Source organism: Choloepus didactylus, chromosome 13, assembly GCF_015220235.1.
Source record: "Choloepus didactylus isolate mChoDid1 chromosome 13, mChoDid1.pri, whole genome shotgun sequence".
Classification (NCBI taxonomy): domain Eukaryota; kingdom Metazoa; phylum Chordata; class Mammalia; order Pilosa; family Megalonychidae; genus Choloepus; species Choloepus didactylus.
Window position 1 is genome coordinate 68,373,416 of NC_051319.1, and position 18,609 is coordinate 68,392,024.

Consider the following 18,609-nt stretch of genomic DNA (forward strand, 5'->3'; position numbering starts at 1 on the left):
AGTGGCTAAAAATAACCACTTAAGCCCTTGATTCTACTGGGGAAGGTACAGGAGTAAGAGAACAAAAGGACTTTTTTTTCCTGGTGCAGGAGGCTCTCACACACCCAGTTCAGGCAGTCACTGAAACCACAGACATTACAATACCGCCTCTCACGTTGGGGAGCAGTGGGTTCAGGGATGTGTACTCGCTCACATGTGATGGTGGGTGGGTGGGGCTGTGTGAGAACAGATACCCTAAATATGACAACTGTGTGCTTGGTCAGACAGGACATCCCCATTAATGACCTGCAGGTATGACTGAACTGCCTTTCCCTACTACTATTCTCACTAATCAAAATAATCTTTTAGTGGAAGGAAAAAGCAACATACTCTTTCTACATCAATAAAAAACACCACCAAGCCAGGAACAGCCCAATTCCATTCCTCAAACATAACTGAGAGCTCCTCCCCTTCCACCCAGACCCCACATGGGAACACTGCCAGCTCTGTGGGGTATCTTCAGTAGCATTGTACCGTTTCTCACTCAGTCTGTTAATTTCTATTGAGCATCCACTGCATGCACTGGACCAGGATTTCTGCAGAAATACACAAAGGAATAGAGAAAACTTTGCCCCTGATCATTTCCCTGTTTTGAGGAAACAAGTTGTTGAAAGTAGCCTTAGGTTGTGGCGCTGGAGTTTCTCCCTTAAATGGGTTTCTGCATAATGATCTCTGGCCTAGGTCTGAGGGGGGGTAGTTTCTTAAGTGCCCATGGATTTCATCATGTCTGCGTCACCTGTGACACAGGCCCTCAACAAAGAACTTGATGACAGTTACAGCAAGATTCTAGTGTACAAAGAAGACAGAGACAAGATGGGGTTAACAAACATGTATGGGATCTCCATAAGTTGGTTCTGATGTGATGTTAGACAGGACGAATGGAACATCTTCCTGTGGCAGGAGTGAGCTGAGGAAGGCATCCCAGGGAAGGCAGGACTGCTTAGACAGGAAGCATTTGCCTGGTGTGTTTTTGTGGGTATGTGTCTTTGTTGGCTTGTGGTACAGGGGTGGAAGTGGGAAGGGGAACGATGAGGGCATGTGGAGAGGAGGAAGGATTTTTCCCATCATGAAGGAAAATCTTCCTTGGTAATCAATAAAACATGATAAGAGCATTAAAAACTTTTTCTTTCTTTTAAATAGAATTTTAGCTTTATTAAAAAGAAATCCTAGTAGAGAAAATACCTTAAAAGACATGTCTTAGTGACTCCCAGGTGTGTAAATCTCCCTGGCAAAGTAGGACATGACTCCTAGGGATGAGCCTGGACCCCCATCGTGGGATTGAGAACATCTTCTTGACCAAAAAGGGAAGGAGAAATTAAACAAGGTAAAGTTTCAGTGGCTGAGAGATTTCAAATGCTATATAGATATCCCTTTTTAGTTTTTAGTGTGTAGCTAGAAGGAAATACCTGAAACTGTTGAACTGCAATCCAGTACCCTTAGTTCTTGAAGATAATTGTATAACTATATAGCTTACACGGTGTGACCATGTGATTGTGAAAACCTTGTGGCTCACACTCCGTCTATCCAGTGTACAGACAGATGAGTAGGAAAATGGGAACAAAAATTAAACGAATAATAGGGGGGATGGGATGTTTTGAGTGTTCTTCTTTACTTGTGTTTTTATTCTTATTCTTATTTTTTTTATTTTTGTAGTGATGAAAATGTTCAAAAATTGATTTTGGTGATGAATGCACAGCTGTATGATGATACTGTGAACAACTGATTGTACACTGTGGATGATTGTAGGGTATGTGAATATATCTCAATAAATGGAATTCAAAAAAATAACCTAAAAAAAAGAGACATGTCTTAGGAGGCAAACACAATTATCACTGCATTCAAATCTAAATGCCAACTCCTTAATGTATGTATGTTAAAGAAAACAAAGTACTAGCCAGCTAATAAATGATATGAAATCTTAAATTAATCCTCCCTACAGGATTTAATTATCCTGTTAAATGATTTTCCATTAAAGATCACGACACACAGTTCACTTAAACCAAGAAAATAGGTCTTGATGATGATTGGTGTATCAAAAATAACATTTGTAGCGGTTCTGATGGGATAGAAAATGCAAAATGTCATCTAGGACAGTGTGACAGGTAACAGTGATAACATCTCATACAGCAAGAGCCCCAGAAAGGTCAACCTACACCCCAAAAAACCTAACCCTATTATCTTTTCTGGACAAGGGAGTAGAACCCCAACTGTAAAAGGAAAATATATCATTTCTCTACATTCTAGCAACTCTTCATCCAAAACCTAGCTCTTGACAAAGTGGAGTGCCCCTGAGGGGACCCTGGAGGGACAGACAAGTGGCAAGTGGGCTGGTTTCCCTCACTTCCCTTCTGGCTCTTAAAGGAATCACAGAATTCCCAGCATGATTCAAGGGCAGATGAGAGAGTTGGGGTCAGAGAGGCAAAGGTGCCTACGGAAATAGTTGGGGGGGGGGGGGTTAAATGATCTGAGAAGGAAGGAGTTGAACCTTGCAGAAATTCCTGGAACCTCAGTCAAAACAGCAATGACAGAAATAAGTGGTGGCAGAAGTAAAGGAAACAGCTTTGTTGATCCTACAGGCTTATTTTAGAAAGGATCCTAACTTGTTAAACAAACTCTGCACATCCATTTAGTGGAATACTGTGTCAGGCACCCCACTCTCTGAACCCCCCGCCCCCACTTTTAGAGCTCATCCTCTTCAATAGCGCAGCTCCAGCAATCTTTTGACAGCACAAGGATCACCAATCCATTGATTTTTACCACTTTCCACTGACCCTTGTCATCTTCATGTCTCTCTAACCTCCTGGTCCACTTTAAATACATGGCCCATCATTGGAATCAATCTTTTCCATACACTCACAACTCTTTTGCCTCTCTCATTTGTCTATTCTCTCGGCAAAACCAAAATCCAATTCTCTTCCAATTCCATGCCTGTATCCTTGTTGCTCAATGTTGCTGGAGAAAAACACACAACTGCATTGAATGGTCTTACTTCAAATCCATGGCCACAAATCTCAATGAGCCCTGAATGCAGCCTAGCAATCAAACTTTATTTCCTCACTCTATTCACTTATACATACTCACTCTCCTTGACAATTTCATAATGCCCACTTTCCCTTCAAACCTCCAACACCTTCTCCCCATCTTCGCTCTCAGCTGATGAACCTGCTTCCCATTTCATGAAGAAAAGTGAAGCAATTCAAAGAGAACTTCCAGAGCCTCCCAGCACCCCATCTACTCACCTATGTCTGTACACATAGACTGTGCCTCTCCATCTGTTTCCATGAATGAACCTGGACTCCTCTTTGTCCATTTGCGCACCAGATACCACCCCCTTCTAGCAATGCTCCCCTCTCTTTGTCTTCATTGATTTTTCCTACTTACAGCAGCATATAAATATGTGGTCATTTTTCCCTTCTAAACAAAAATCCTTTTACCCCACTTCTGCAGCTACCACCTCATTTCTCTGCTCCCGTTAAAGCAAATCTCCTCAAAAGCTTTCTCTATACCTTTCCTTCTACTCCTCTCTTTTTGCAGCTTTATTGAGATATAATGGAAATTCTCTCAAGTGCACAAATTCCAAGTGTGCAATTTGATCAATTTGATATATGTATACACCCTTGAAATCTATACCACAATCAAGATGGACTTATCCATCCATGCTCACGAGTTTCCTTCCGTACCTTTCTATCTCTCTTAAACTCCTTCCAATCAGGCTTTTGCCACCACTATTCCAATGAAACTGCTCTTGTCAAGGTCACCAGTTAAATCCATGTTGCTAAATCCAATAGTCAATTCTCAGTCTTCTTTTATTTGACCTCTCGGCAGTAGTTAACTTAATTGTTTTCTCTTTCCATCCTAATCCACTGTCTTTACTCCGCTTCCAGGACATCACACTTGATTGATTTTCCTCCTACCTCATCTGATGCTTTTGATAAATCCCCCCACTTCTCCCTATCATCTTAATGCCAGAGAGTATAGAATTAAATAATTGCAGTAAAATATATGTTGTACCACTTACAGATTTTTTTTCATGAAATATTTTGAGTCTTACTTCGACTCGGGTAGTTTCCTTTGGGTGAACAATGAACTTGAGTGTACATTCTCTTTTTGTTACTATCCCTATGTAAATTGCCTTGAATAATTTCAGGTCCATCCATTTCTCTGTTGATTGGGTTCCTGGGACTTATTTTTTCCCCGTTGATTGTAGGTGCTGTTTGACTTATCCCAACAGGACTAGATGAGATGTACACAATAGCTCTGTCTGCACTGACCTTCAGTGTTTCCATTTGGATGTTTTTCTCTATTGTTCAGTGTTTCCTCTAGGTTTTTGAGTTTTGGCACAGCTGTGATCCAGGCCTTCTACTCTCTAAGAAAAAGATACGGAAGTTACAAGACAAACAGCCCAAGAAGGATAAGACAAACAGCTTTGGCAGCAAACTTGCATTTTTCTCCAGCTAGACTCTCTTATTTTGGGGACCTTTACCTCTTCTCTTGATTCATCAACTTTGCACACTATCTATTAACTCCCAATTTAAAAAAAATTAGCAATTTAGCCCATGACTTTTTTTTTTTTTACCTCCTTCCTTTTCTTCCCCATTTTAGTTCTTTACTAACTTTAAATGATATGCCTACATGTTTACTGCTTGAGCTATCAGTTTAAAACTGTATCTCTTAACCTCCCCCTACTGCGTAGGTTGAGGAAATTGACTTCATTTCACTTCCCTCCATTGCACCTCCCTCTTCCATCACTCAAATTCTCCCAGCCATATTATTAATTTTACATTAAGGTTTATCGTTTAAATTGTCTGTAATCATAATTACCTTTCATGGATTCTCTAGAAAGAAATTGCAGAAAATGAAAACTAAATAAAACAGAATTTCAATATTATGATTCTGTAAATATTATTCACTACAGAACCAAGCAGTGTAATTAGATCCTGGGAGAAGGAGGTTGCTGGGTCTCTTAACCCATGTTGCTGAAAGGAGAATGTTCCAAGACTCAAGGCCAAACCTCTTTTATTTTATTATATTCCACCGATTTTTCAAAATTAAAGCACTTTTTCATTTACTTCATAATCGGATTACGTATTCATAAGAGGTTTCGGTTTGTCAGTATTTTTCTATTTGCCTTTGTTTTTTTTTCTTGTTGACAAAAGCAGTATATGATTTCACCCTAATGCTAAGACCATACATACAGCTTTCTAATCAAACCATTACAGAAAATCCACGTCTTCTTGAAGACAAGCTTCCTGTTGCCTTCTGACTTCAAGCTGTAATTCAGACATAGTGTTTTCTAAACCTGCCACTACCATAAGATTTCTTTTCATTGTACTGTTTGATTAGAGTCAACATTTTCTTGAATGATGCTCTCCTTTCTCTCTCTTGGGTTCCTTGCTTCCTTTCCTAGAGAACATTCTAAGCAATATTTTTTTATCAGTAAGTGTGCAAGGACAGTCAACTTTGTGAGTCCTTATATGTGTTAAAGATCTTTACTCTGACATCATATTTTGGATTAATAGCTTAGTGGTATATAAATTCTATGTTCAAAATTATTTTCTCTCAGCACTTTCAAGTCATTCTTCTAATGTCAGTGTTGCTGATGGGTAATTCTTATTATTTATAAGTAACTTTTTCCCCTTTCTGAATACTGTTATCATCTTCTCTTTATCTTTGTGTTCAAGATTTCATAAGGATTGAAGAACTTGCTTTTTAAAAAACTCATTCTTGCCTGGAAAGCTTTATAACCATATGGCCAGGCCCTATGCTCTATGAATCTTTTGTATTGCCTTGAACACAGAACAATTACATATTAGTCCTGAAGCTACATTATTACATTAGGAGGTAATGTAATATCAAGAAATTCATCAGATGTGGAATTTATCCTGGGTCCAACAATGCAATAGATGTGGGTCCTGGGGAGAGTCACTTAATTTCTTTTAGCCCCATTCTCCTTCGTAAAGTGGTGATACTCATATACTCTCATACTATGATAGTATGAGATAATACATGAAAGCATGTTGTAAAATGAAGATTATCAAATTTCCAGTTGTTATATTCCATATATATATATATATATATATACATTCCAACCACCAAGATATTACTAACACTAGATTAGCAATCTTCAAATACAGTGTCTATATGCATATAAAAACATATTCATTCATCCAGCAATATTTATAAAGCAGCTACTGAATGACAAGCAACTTTCAACAATCCTGGATTTGGCCAGATTCTCTGGCTTTATGGGGCCTATATTTTATAGATGTAAACAAGAAAAAGCTATTTAACATAAGGGTGAGAGGATAGCAAGAGATAGCAAAAGGGAAGAATTGTCTGAATCAGTGACATTTTATCTAAACCCTGAATGAGGGGAGGAAATTCTATACAAAGGGAATTTTAATGGCCCTATATAAGGAGTAATCTTGTCATATTTCAAGAACCATGAAAAGGCTATAAATTAAGGCCTGGTAGGCAATGGTTAGGAGTTTGGATTTTATGCCAAATGTAATATGATGGAATAAAAACTGTTTCATAAGTACTTTCCCTTTGAATCTGAAGGCTCTTGTCTTTTCTCAGCTCTGGGAAGAGTTCTATTATTTCTTTAATTACTTCTTCCTCCTCCTCGTCTTTGTTCTCTCCTTCTAGAGCTCTTAATTGAGGGTAGGATTTCTACAGCTGGGTGTCTATGACCATTACATTTTCTCTTGTATACTCAACTTCTTTGTTTTTTTGTTCTATGTTCTAGGTGACTTACTTGACTTTATTTTAAACCTAGTAAATGACTTTTTAATTTCATTGATACTATTTTTATTTTATTTTATTTTATTTTTAAGTGTGACTTATTTATTTTAATTAAGTGTATAGGAGTTTACAACTCAAACAATTATTCATAAAAACTATCAGATACATAAAACAGATCACACCAAGAGTGCAATAACATAAATCCAATAGTCTGCAAATAAGAGGTATTGCAAAAATGTTAAGATTGACTTATAAAATATGTCTTTTTCCCTTCCTTTCCCTTGTTCACAGCCCTTGAGTTTGGATGCACATATTGTTTTCTGAGGCCTGATGACCTCAATATTCCTTACAGTTGAGTTGACCTCCTCATTAAGTCAACTCACATTAGTCAGCAGAGGGAGTTTGTTTCTTCTCCCCAGAATGATGCCATGGGCATTTCATTGATACTATTTTTAATTTCTACTCTTTATTACTTCTTATTTCCATTTATATAGCTATGTCTACTTAGGTTATGGATACAAAATACTCTTTTTATTTAAAAAGTTTAATAGAGATAGTAAACATCCCCATATATTTACAATTCAATTTTTAAAAAGTTGCTTGTGCTTCAGATGAATTTTCTTATTAAAAGAAATAAGACCATGGAGGAAATGAAGCCTTCTTTGTTTCCCATCCCCTACTCCAGTCTCCTTCTTCCCTCTTTCTCCTTCCTACTACCCTTCCCTTCCTTTCCTGAGGCAACCATGATTATGAATTTTGTATGTATTCTTCAAACCCATGTTTTTATATTTTACTACATGTATAGGTATCTATGAACAGTATATAGTAATGCCATATGTATTAAAATTGTACCATACCATACATAGTCCAAAATAATTTTGTTCACCCAATACTGTTTTTGTAATCTATCCATACTAACACATAAGGATTTAGTTTATTCATGTTAACTGCTGTGCATGTTCCACTGTATTCATTTACTCAAATTTTGTATGCACCAACATTTTGGGAACTGTTCTGGTGGCTGGGGTCAAAGCAATGAAGAAAAAGCATATGAACATACTATAATTTATTTTATCTTTTCTCCATTAACAGATATTCGAGTTTTCCCATGATAAAGAATCTTTGGGGAACATCCTTATACAGGGTTTCTGTTGGGAGTGCTTCTCTCAGCAGTATTTCTGGGGGCGAAATTGCTTGGTCACAGACCACATTTTCAACTTTACTAGGTATTGCTAAATTGCTTTCCAATGTGGCGTACCAGACTACCGACTACATTCTAAGCAAGCTGGGGAAATCCTCCTCTCCACTCATCTTGGCCAATATTGGACAGTCATTTTTCTTTGTTTTGCCAACCTGATGGGTGAGGAATGCTACCATTTCGTTTTAGTATTTCTCCTAATTGTAAGTGAGGCTCAACATTGCTTATATTTATTGGTCCTTTTAATCTCCTTCACTGTGTATTGCCTGAAGGTATCCTTTGCTAACCATTTTTTGTAGACAGTTGTTTGTCTTTCATACTGATTCTCTATGTAGTCTGGAAACCAACATATTTTCTGTTTTATGTGTTGCAAATATATATTTCCAGTCCAGGGTTTGTTTCAACTTTATTTACAGTGGCTTCTGCATAAAAGTTTTACTTCTTAATGTAATCTTTTCCTTTATGAACTGTCTTTTTTGTGTACTGACTGAGAATCAGTAAAATTCCCTAAAATCATAAAGATTTTCTCTTGTACATCCTTTAAATAATTTTAATGTTTTATTTTTCACATTCAAGTCCTTAATCCATCTAAAACTATCAATCTGTATGGGGTGAGGCATTAATCTTTTTTTTTGCATAGTGAGAGCTAAATCATTCATTGAATAATCCTTCCTTTTCCCACTTTTTAAAATGCCTTGTCTATCCTATGCCACGTTCCCATATATTTTGGAGATTTGTTTCTGGGTCATCTATGCTGTTACAATGAATATATCTGAGATTTTACTAGGAATCTTTTCTTAAATTATTCTTTTCTGGTCCCTAAATTGCCTACCCCAATTTTGGAGCTTCTCTTGTCTTCCCTGCATTTATCATATTTTTAAACCAAGTGTCCTTTTTTACAAATGAAGAAACGAAAGATGCAGAGACCTTATCCTTTCTGTTCAGGTTCAAACAGCAAGACAGTTGGAAAGGCTGGACTAGAATCATGCCTTCCAATCCTCTTTCCACTGACATCCACCTACATGTTTCCATTTTCTGTCACATTTTTACTTCTGCTGGCAGCAAATGAAACTATTCATTTCACCAAATCTTTGCCAAGACTGGGCAGATGAAGACTGGTATCTTATTATTATAATTTCTTTATATAAACATTTAAACAAATAAATATTAAATATTTCCTTAAAAAAGGCTAAAACTTCATCATGTGTTTCCTGCCCATAGTGTTTCTTTTTTTTTCCATTTTTTAAATTGTGAACTTTAACATATATACATAACAGTGGTAACTTTCAATGTATGATTTCACAAGTAGTTAGAGAGCAAATCTCAAGGAACATCATGGGTCCCAGTTCCACAACTTCAGCCATTTCCATTATTGTAAAATGCAACATACATACAGAAAGGTATCATCTCTCAATGTACAGCTCAACAAGCAGTCATATAGGTAATTTCAAAAATTGTCAAGAGTTACAGTTCTACAATTTCAGTTTTTTCCTTATTATACAATACAAAGTATATACAGAAAGGTGAAGACCTTCAAGGCACAATTCAACCAGCAGCCATAGAGCAAACCCCAAGGGATGCTACAGGCTACAGTTCCACCATGTCATTTACCTCCTTACAGTCATTTTCCTTACACCCAGCATCCAAATATATATATATATATATATATATAATTATATAAAGTTTCAGTATTCATAGACCTTTCTTCAATCTTATCTTGTTTGTTGCTACTCCTTCCTCTTAATTTCTTTCTTCATCTTTAGGGGTGTCTAGGCAGTGAGCACCTTAATTTGTTTATATTAAAAGGGGGTGTCGACAGTATGGGGAAGGGGGCCACATCTGATAGCTGACCTTAAAGAGGCTGTTGTGTCTGGGTTTTAGGACTTGTTTGGCATAGGAACACTCTGGTGGATTTGTTTCTGAAAGATAAAACTTAGTGAGTGCATCTTTTATAGAGTATCAGGTAGGGATCTAGGTATTTGGGGACTACTTTTGGTAAGAGCATGGCATGTTGTGGCCAATTGGGATGTCTAGCTGGAGCTTGCATAAGAGAAACCTCCAGGATAGCCTTTGCCTCTATTTGGAATCTCCAGCCACTGTGACCTCACCTTGTTACCTTTCTTTTTTCCCCCCTTTTGGTCAAGTAGGCATTTTAAATCCCTCACTGCCAGGGCCAGGCTCATTCCTGGGAATCATGTCCCACGTTGCCAGGGAGATTCATTCCCCTGGAAGTGATGTCCCTCATGGGTGAGAGGTTAATGAATTTATTTGCCAAGTTGGGCTGGCTTAGAGAGGGAAAGTGGCCCTAGTATTTCATCTTTCTGATTTATCTATTCATGTCTTTTCCAGGTTTCTATAGCCTTTTTATTAGTGATGTGGTGGTTTGGAGTTATGTACCCCAGAAATACACATTCTTAAACTTAATTTATTCCTGTGGGTGTGAACCCATTATAGGTAGGACCTTTTATTTTTTAATTCAGTTTTACTGAGATATATTCACATATACAATCATTCATGATGTACAATCAGCTGTTCACAGCACCATTATATAGTTGTGCATTCATCATCCCAATCTATTTTTGAACATTTTCCTTACACCAGAAAGAATAAAAATAAGAATAAAAAATAAAAGTAAAAAAGAACACCCAAATCATGTCCCATCCCACCTTATTTTTCATTTAGTTTTTGTCCCCATTTTTCTACTCATCCATACATTCACTGGATAAAGGGAGTGTGATCCACAAGGTTTTCACAATCACACTGTCATCCCATGGTAGCTACACAGTTATACAATCTTCTTCAACAATCAAGGCTACTGGGTTGCAGTTTGATAGTTTCAGGTATTTACTTTTAGCTATTCCAATACATTAAAACCTAAAAAGGGTTATCTATATAGTGCATAAGAATGCCCACCAGAGTGACCTCTCGACTCCATCTGAAATCTCTCAGCCACTGAAACTTTATTTAGTTTCATTTTGCATCCCCCTTTTGGTCAAGAAGATGTTCTCAATCCCACAATACCAGATCCAGGCTCATCCCTGGGAGTCATATCCTGCATTGCCAGGGAGATTTACTCCCCTGGGAGTCAGGTCACATGTAGGGGTGAGGGCAGTGAGTTCACCTGCCAAGTTGGCTTAGCTAGAGAGAGAGGGCCACATCTGAGCAACAAAGAGGTACTCTGGGGGAGACTATGAGGCACAATTATAAGTAGGCTTAGCCTCTTCTTTGCAGTAACAAGCTTCATAAGGGCAAGCCCCAAGACAGAGGGCTTGGCATACCAAACTGTCACTCCTCAATGTTTGTGAAAACATCAGCAACAACCCAGGTGGGGAAGTCCAACATTTCCATACTTTACCCCAGCTCCTCAGGAGGCCCTGCATATATATTTTTATTTGCTGCCCAAATTTGTAGGTAGGACCTTTTGATGAGGTTACCTCAGTTAGGGAGTGGCCCAACTCAATCAGGAGTCCTTTCTAAGCAGAATGAAATTAAGACACAGAAAGAAAGCCACAGGAAGCAAGTAGCTGAAGGTCAACGAAACTGGAAAGTGAAGGGAGAGGCCAAGAGAGGTAGCCATGTGCATTGCTATGTGACAGGGGAGCCAAGGACCAAGAGTCGCCAGCAGCCAGACCAGAATGCCAGTCTTTGGGAAGAATGCATTACCTTGACAATGCCTGTATTCGGACTTCTCCTAGCCTCAAAACTGTAAGCCAATAAATTCCCATTGTTTAAGCAAAACCATAGCATGGTATTTGTGTTAGCAATGAGGAAACTAAAACATGATGTTAAAGAATTTTGTATATATGTTAAAGATAGTAACCCTTTGCCACATACGTTTAATGTAAAAAAAAGTCCCATCACTTGTCTTTTAATTTTGATTTTAATCTATTTGACGTATGGATTTTAGAAATTAAACCTATCCGTCATTTTCTCTGTGGTCTCTTCCATTACTCCTTTACTTAGAGGGGCCATCTTCATTCCAGGGGCCAATGAACATTCATCCTATATTTCCTATGATTTTTATGGTTTCATAAACTCTTCAATCTGTTTGATGGATGAGGTGATGTTTCTCCAAATAGTTTTTCAATTGGTTCAATCCTATTTATTGATAAATTCACTTACATAGACAGTTTATCTGTAGTAAACTGTTATATATACTAGAGTTTATTCCTAGGTTCTGCTTCATTAACCTGTCTATTCATGAATCTATATTCTATTCTTCTAAAATCAGCACACCTTTATAATTTGTTTTAACATCTGGTAGAAGAAAATACCCAACCTTATTTTCCCCCAGAAACAGGTACTTAGCCTGTACAATAATACTGAAAGAATGGCATCTTGAAAATATTTAGTCTTCCCATCTAAGGAACATGATATTTATTCAAGTTTCCTTATATTTTCCTCAGTAAAGTATTTTAATTTTCTGAATACAGATTTATTCCTGAAAATTTTATTCTCTTGTAAATGGAATATTTTCCATTATATGTTGTAACTATTTATTGCCCATACAAAGGCAAGTATTGATTTTGGTTTATTTGATATCTAGTACTACCTTACAGAATTTTAATTATTATATTACTTTTTGTTGATTCTTTTAAGTTGATATGCAAATAGAAATATAATATAAAAATAATCACTATCGTTCTCCTCCTTTCCAATAGTGATAACTCTGATTTCTGTTTTTTGGATAGGTGTGGCTTCCAGAATAATATTCAATGATCATGGTAAAAAGTGGGTATCTTTGTCTTGTTCTTGATTTTAATGAGGTGTCTCCAGAGTTTACCTACCATTCCAGTATGCTCTATGCTATTTGTTTGACTTAAGCACTCATGATTATATTAAGATGTATACTAGTTTAATAAAAGGTCTAGTTGACTCATTTATCTTCAATGTTAAGCTTTTTTTCTTTACAAAAGTCACTTTTTATTTCTAAAGGTCATTGCTCTTGTACTCTGTACTATTTGTTTTTCATTACCTAATTCTTCATATCCCACCCCAGTTGTCTCTAGATATATCTCTGATCTAATCTGTTCAACAATACCTTTAAAATAATTAATCTTTGAATCCAAAAAGGGTGTCATAGTTGAACAGTGTATTGAAGGAGAGGAAAGATCAAAGCTACTGGATAATCTTCTACTTAATAACAAAATATGAGCCATTTTTAAAAAATACCACTTGTTCACTTGAATAGAAATTGACTGATTCCTTGCATACAGAGAAAAGTTGACAAATACCATTTGATTTCTATATACAAGATGTAATTAATTTAAAAATGAATAATCACTAAAACAAAACCAAATTCACAATGATAGGGTTATGTCAAAGGGAAATAGAATCCACTGAAAGAACTTCCAACGGCCAATGGCGGAACAATCAGAGCTGTAAAATAAATAAAGTAGTATTGGATTATAAACCAAGTATGAAATAGTTTTGAGTATTTATACTGATATAAGTGATTGAAAAAATAAATAAATGGGGGAAAAGAGACAAATTTCCTGTGCAGAAGAATTCCAAATACTTTATGAACTATTCCATCCTTAAGGAAGTGCATCATAACTCTCCACTCCTTAAGTGTAAGCCATGTATAGTGACTTCCTTCCATAGAATATGGAAAAGAAACAGGGGATACCCTTTACAGTGGAGAAACCTGAAAAACAGCATCTCAGCCAGCTGATCAAGATCAACATCAACAGTGTTAAGTCATGTCAATAGCATGTATCCTGGATATCATGTGATGAGAATGGCACTTTCCCTCTTTTGTCTTCATTCCTAAAATCCATATTTCCAGTCTAATCATGGGAAGAATATTATACAAATACCAACAGAGGAACATCCTACAAAATACCTGACCAGGGATCCTCAAAACTGTTAAGGTTAGTCATCAAAACCAAGAAAAGACTGAGAAACTGTCACAACCAAGAGGAGCCTAAGGAGACATAACTCAATGTAATGTGGTATCTGAGATGGGGTCCTGGACTTTAGGTACAACTAAGGATATCTGAATAAAGTATGGACTTTTGTTAATAATGTTTTGATATCATGAATTATAACAAATGTATCATACTAACGTAAGATGATAATTATAAGGAAATCTGGGTGTGGGGTACATGGGAACTCTGTATTATTGTGATTTTTCTGTAAATACAAAACTGTACTAAAAAATAAAGTTATGGAAAAAAATGAGACATTAAGTGATCAAAATCAAGAACTCCAGCATGTTCTTGAAGCTGTGATTACTATACCTGCATGGAGAATAGCTGAATAACTAACAGCCAGCCAGCACTGCTTGGTATTCCAACCAGCATCCATTCCTGGAATAATTACTGATACACCTTTGTCTCCTAGGTTTTTGCTTGCTTACAGTTCCATAGAGGGCACTCAATTCTCTAAAAGCTCCTCTGAGGAAACAGGAAGAATAAATGGACATGAATTGCAGGAGAAGGGGTTTAAAGTTAGAGTTTTGGTATGCTATGACATCAAGCTATGGTGATATTCTTTGCTAAGTATATGAAAAAAAATTTTTTTTAGAGAAGTTGTAGGTTTACAGAAAAATCATGTAAAAAATACAGCATTCCCTACCCCTACCCCCTCCATTATGAATACTTTGCATTAGTGTGATACCTTTGTTACAATTGATGAAAAAATTTAAAATTGTACTATTAACTTTAGTCCATAGTTTACATTAGGGTGTATTTTCCCCATATATTATCATATTATTAATAGCATACATTAGTGTGGTACATTTGTTATAATTAATGAAAGAACATTTTTATAATTGTACTGTAATTTTTATATTGTACTATAATTTTATAAATGTTCAACGTTATAGGGTTCACTGTGTTGTACAGTCCTATGTTTTATCTTTTAACTTGTATTCTAGTAACATATATATGACCTAAAATGTTAACCCCGCCAAATTCCTCCCTTCTCTGAACTTCTACCCCTGTTAACCTTTCCCTTTTCTGGCCAAGTTCTCTTGAACAGAACATTACTTCATCTTTGTTACCGGACCAAGGAAGTGGATTCTTTTGCTCGATGTGCTCAAATGACCAATTCCTGCGACACTGGGGTTTCAAAGAGAGAAAGAGTTTTATTGCTAGGTGCAAAGCAGGAGAGCAGACAGCCTATCGGCCCAAAATCTGTCTCCTCGAACTGTGGTAATTTTTATAGTTTTATAGTATCAAAAGATGGGGCAGGTTTTAGGATAATGAGCACAATGGCCCCAGATGATGTAATTAGAGGTGATTAATTATTGAGCATACACAGATTGATTACATGCTTAGTCACAGAATGTATGTAGGAAAATGGTGGCCTTAATATGATGACGGGTGTGATTTTTAGTATTATAATGAGGTATAAGTGACTGGTAAGTTAAAGTCTAAGCTACTGCACATGTCAGGTGGGCCCATTTTGGTTAGATCCAGCTTCAGTTATCAAGATAACTTTGGACTTGGGGTGGGTTAGTTCTGGGCTGACCAAAGTCCCTTAATTAATAAACATTAGGGTCTGTCCTTAGTGATCATAAGACTTTAAAATTGAAAACTGGATAAATGGGTACAAGTGAGGGTTATTCACAAGGTTTTTACAGTCACAAGGGCACAAGATAAAGACTATACAATCATTATGCGAGATCAAGGCAGCTGGATTACAGTTCAGATTTCAGGTATTTCCCTTTATCTCCTCAAATATACCAGAAAGTAAAAGGAATATCTATATAATGATTCGGTAATCATAATCAGCCCTTGAATCCTAACTTCTCAATTACAACTCCTCCCTCTCATTTGATAATTCTCTCTCAATCTTGAGGAATATCTGGGTGAGGACTCTTCTAATTTCTTCGTGCTAAGAAAAGGCGCATTGACATTATGGGGCAGAGGGATGAAACTGGTTGCTGTTCTTGGAGAGAACATTGGGGTTTCAGAGCTTATCTGGCATAGGAACAATCCAGTGGCTTTAAGTCTCTGAACTTAAAGAGATGGAAAGTCCAGGAACACTGGGTCATTATTGAGGATGCTATTGCCATGCTCCAGAGCCTAAAGCTTCTTTCTTGCTCCAGGACTCATTGTGGTTTTAATTCGTATTTCCCTAATAGCTAATGATGTTGAGGATATTTCATGTGTTTTTTAGCCATTTGCATATCCACTTTGGAGAAATGTCTATTCAAGTCTTTTGCTCATGTTATAATTGGGTTGTTTGTCTTTTTGTTGTTGAGTTGTAGGATTTCTTTATATATTCTGGATATTAAGCCCTTATCGGATATGTAGTTTCTAAAAATTTTCTCCCACTGAGTAGGTTGGCCTTTTTTGTGATAAAGTCCTTTGAAGCACAAAAGTTTTTAATTTTGATGAGGCCTCTATAGGGGTTTGGAACTGTATGTACCCTAGACAATCATGTTCTTAAAGCTAGTCCATTCCTGTGGGTGTAAACCTATAGTGGGTAGGACATTTAGATGGGGTCGCTTCAGGTGAGGTGTGGCCCTGGGTGGCTCTTAATCATCTTACTACAGACCTTTATAAACAAGATGAATATAGACACAGAGAGAGAAATCCACATAAGCAAGAAGCCAAAAGAAATGAAACCCGGAAGAGAACAGAGATACCATCAGATGCCGCCATATGTTTTACCATGTGATAGAGGAGCCAAGGATCACTGGCATCCAGTCTTTGAGAAGAAAACATCACCATGAAGATGCCCTGATTTGGATATTTTCACAGCCTCAAAACTGGTAGCTTGTAAGCTAACAAACTCCCGTTGTGTAAGCCCAAACCATTTCATGGTATCTGCTTTGAGCAGCCTAGGAAACTAAAACAGTCCTATTTCTATATTTTTTCTTTTGATATTTGTGCTTTGTTGTAAAGTCTAAGAAACCATTGCCTAACACAAGATACTGGAGATGCTTCCCTATATTTTCTTCTAGTTGTTTTATAGTTCTGGTTCTTATATTTAGGACTTTGATCCATTTTGAGTTCTTTTTGGTACATGGTGTGAGATAGGGGTTCTCCTTCATTCTTTTGCATATGGATATCCAGTTTTCCCAGCACTATTTGTTGAGGAGACTATTCCTTCCAAATTTAGTAGTGTTGGTGGCCTTGTCAAAATCAATCAGCTATAAATGTGAGGGTCCATTTGTGAACTCTCAGTCAGATTCCATTGGTCTATATATCTATCCTCATGCCAGTACCATGCTGTTTTGACCACTGTGGCTTTGTAATAAGCTTTAAAGTCAGGAAGTTATGAGTCCTCCAACTTTGTTCTTCTTTTTCAAGATGGTTTTTGCTATTTGAGGCCACTTACTCTTCCAAATAAATTTGATAATGGCTTTTCCACTTCTGCAAAATAGGCTGTTGGAATTTTGATTGAGATTATGGTGAATCTGTAAATCATTTTGGGTAGAATTGACATTTTAACAATACTTAGTCTTCTAATCTATGGCCATGGAATGTCCTCCCATTTATTTAGCTATTCTTTGATTTCTTTTAGCAAATTTTTGTCATTTTCCATGTATAACTCCTTTACATCCTTGGTTAAATTTGTACCTAGATATTTGATTGTTTTAGTGTCTACTGTAAATGGAATTTTTTTCTTGATTTTCTCCTCATATCCCTCATTACTGGTGTATAAAAACACTACTGATTTTGGCATGTGGCTCTTGTATCCCGACACTTTGCCAAATTCCTTTATTAGCTCTGTAGCTTTGTTGTAGATTTTGCGGGCCTTTCTAGATATAGGATCATGTCATCTGCAAATAATGAAAGTTTTACTTCTTCCTCTCCAATGTGGATGCTTTTTATTCCTTTTTCTGCCTGATTGCTCTTGCTAGAACTTCAGTAGAATGTTGAACAGCAGTGGCAGTGGGCTTCCTTCTCTTCTTCCAGATCTTAGAGGGAAAGCTTTCAGTCTTTCACCATTGAGTATAATGTTTGCTGTGGGTTTTTCATAAATGGCCTTTAACATGTTGAGGAAGTTTCCTTCTATTCCTATTTTTTCTAAGTGTTTTTATCAAGAAAGGATGTTGGATTTTGTCAAATGCCTTTTCTGTGTCAATGGAAATGATCATGTGGTTTTTTCCCCATCATTCTGTTAATGCGGTATATTACATTAACTGAGATTCTTATAAGCCACCCTTGCATGCCTGGGATAAAACTCACTTGATCATGGTGTATACTTCTTTTAATGTGCTGTTGAACTCAATTTGATTTGCAAGTATTTTGATGATAATTTTTGCATCTATAGTCATAAGAGAATTTGGTTTGTAATTTTCTTTTCTTGCAGTATCTTTACTTGGCTTTGGAATTTGGGTGATGCTGGCCTCATAGATGAGCTAGGAAGTATTTCTTCCTATTCAATTTTTTGGAAGAGTTTGAGCAGGATTGGTATTCATTCTTTACGGAATGTTTGGTAGAATTCATCTGTGAATCCATCTGGTCCTGGAGGTGAATGTCTACTGCTTTCAGGAGGTCCTAGGGGTTTTTATATCTTAAGAAGAAATGTTTCAAAAACTGAAAGTTGGCATAGGCAGTACAATTCATGGAAAAACTGTTCATCAAATTTTCTATGGTCTCTGCCATTCTCTCCATCGACACATGATTTATTAATTTTGTTCCAGAGATATGAGTTCAGGCTGTATA

The 18,609-nt window shown here is 36.8% G+C and overlaps 1 protein-coding gene across 3 annotated transcripts in view; it reads right to left on the minus strand.

The window, feature by feature from the left end:
* Window positions 1-18,609, minus strand: part of MARCHF3 (membrane associated ring-CH-type finger 3) — a 155,339-nt gene that overhangs the window by 59,008 nt on the left and 77,722 nt on the right. Inside the window, exon 1 of one of the 3 annotated variants that reach the window (XM_037802093.1) lies at window positions 4,311-4,459. The exons of the other annotated variants lie outside the window; for them this stretch is intronic. The gene's annotated coding sequence lies outside the window, so the exon portion shown is untranslated. Of the gene's footprint in view, window positions 1-4,310; window positions 4,460-18,609 lie in introns of those variants that run through there. 3 annotated transcript variants of the gene reach the window in all.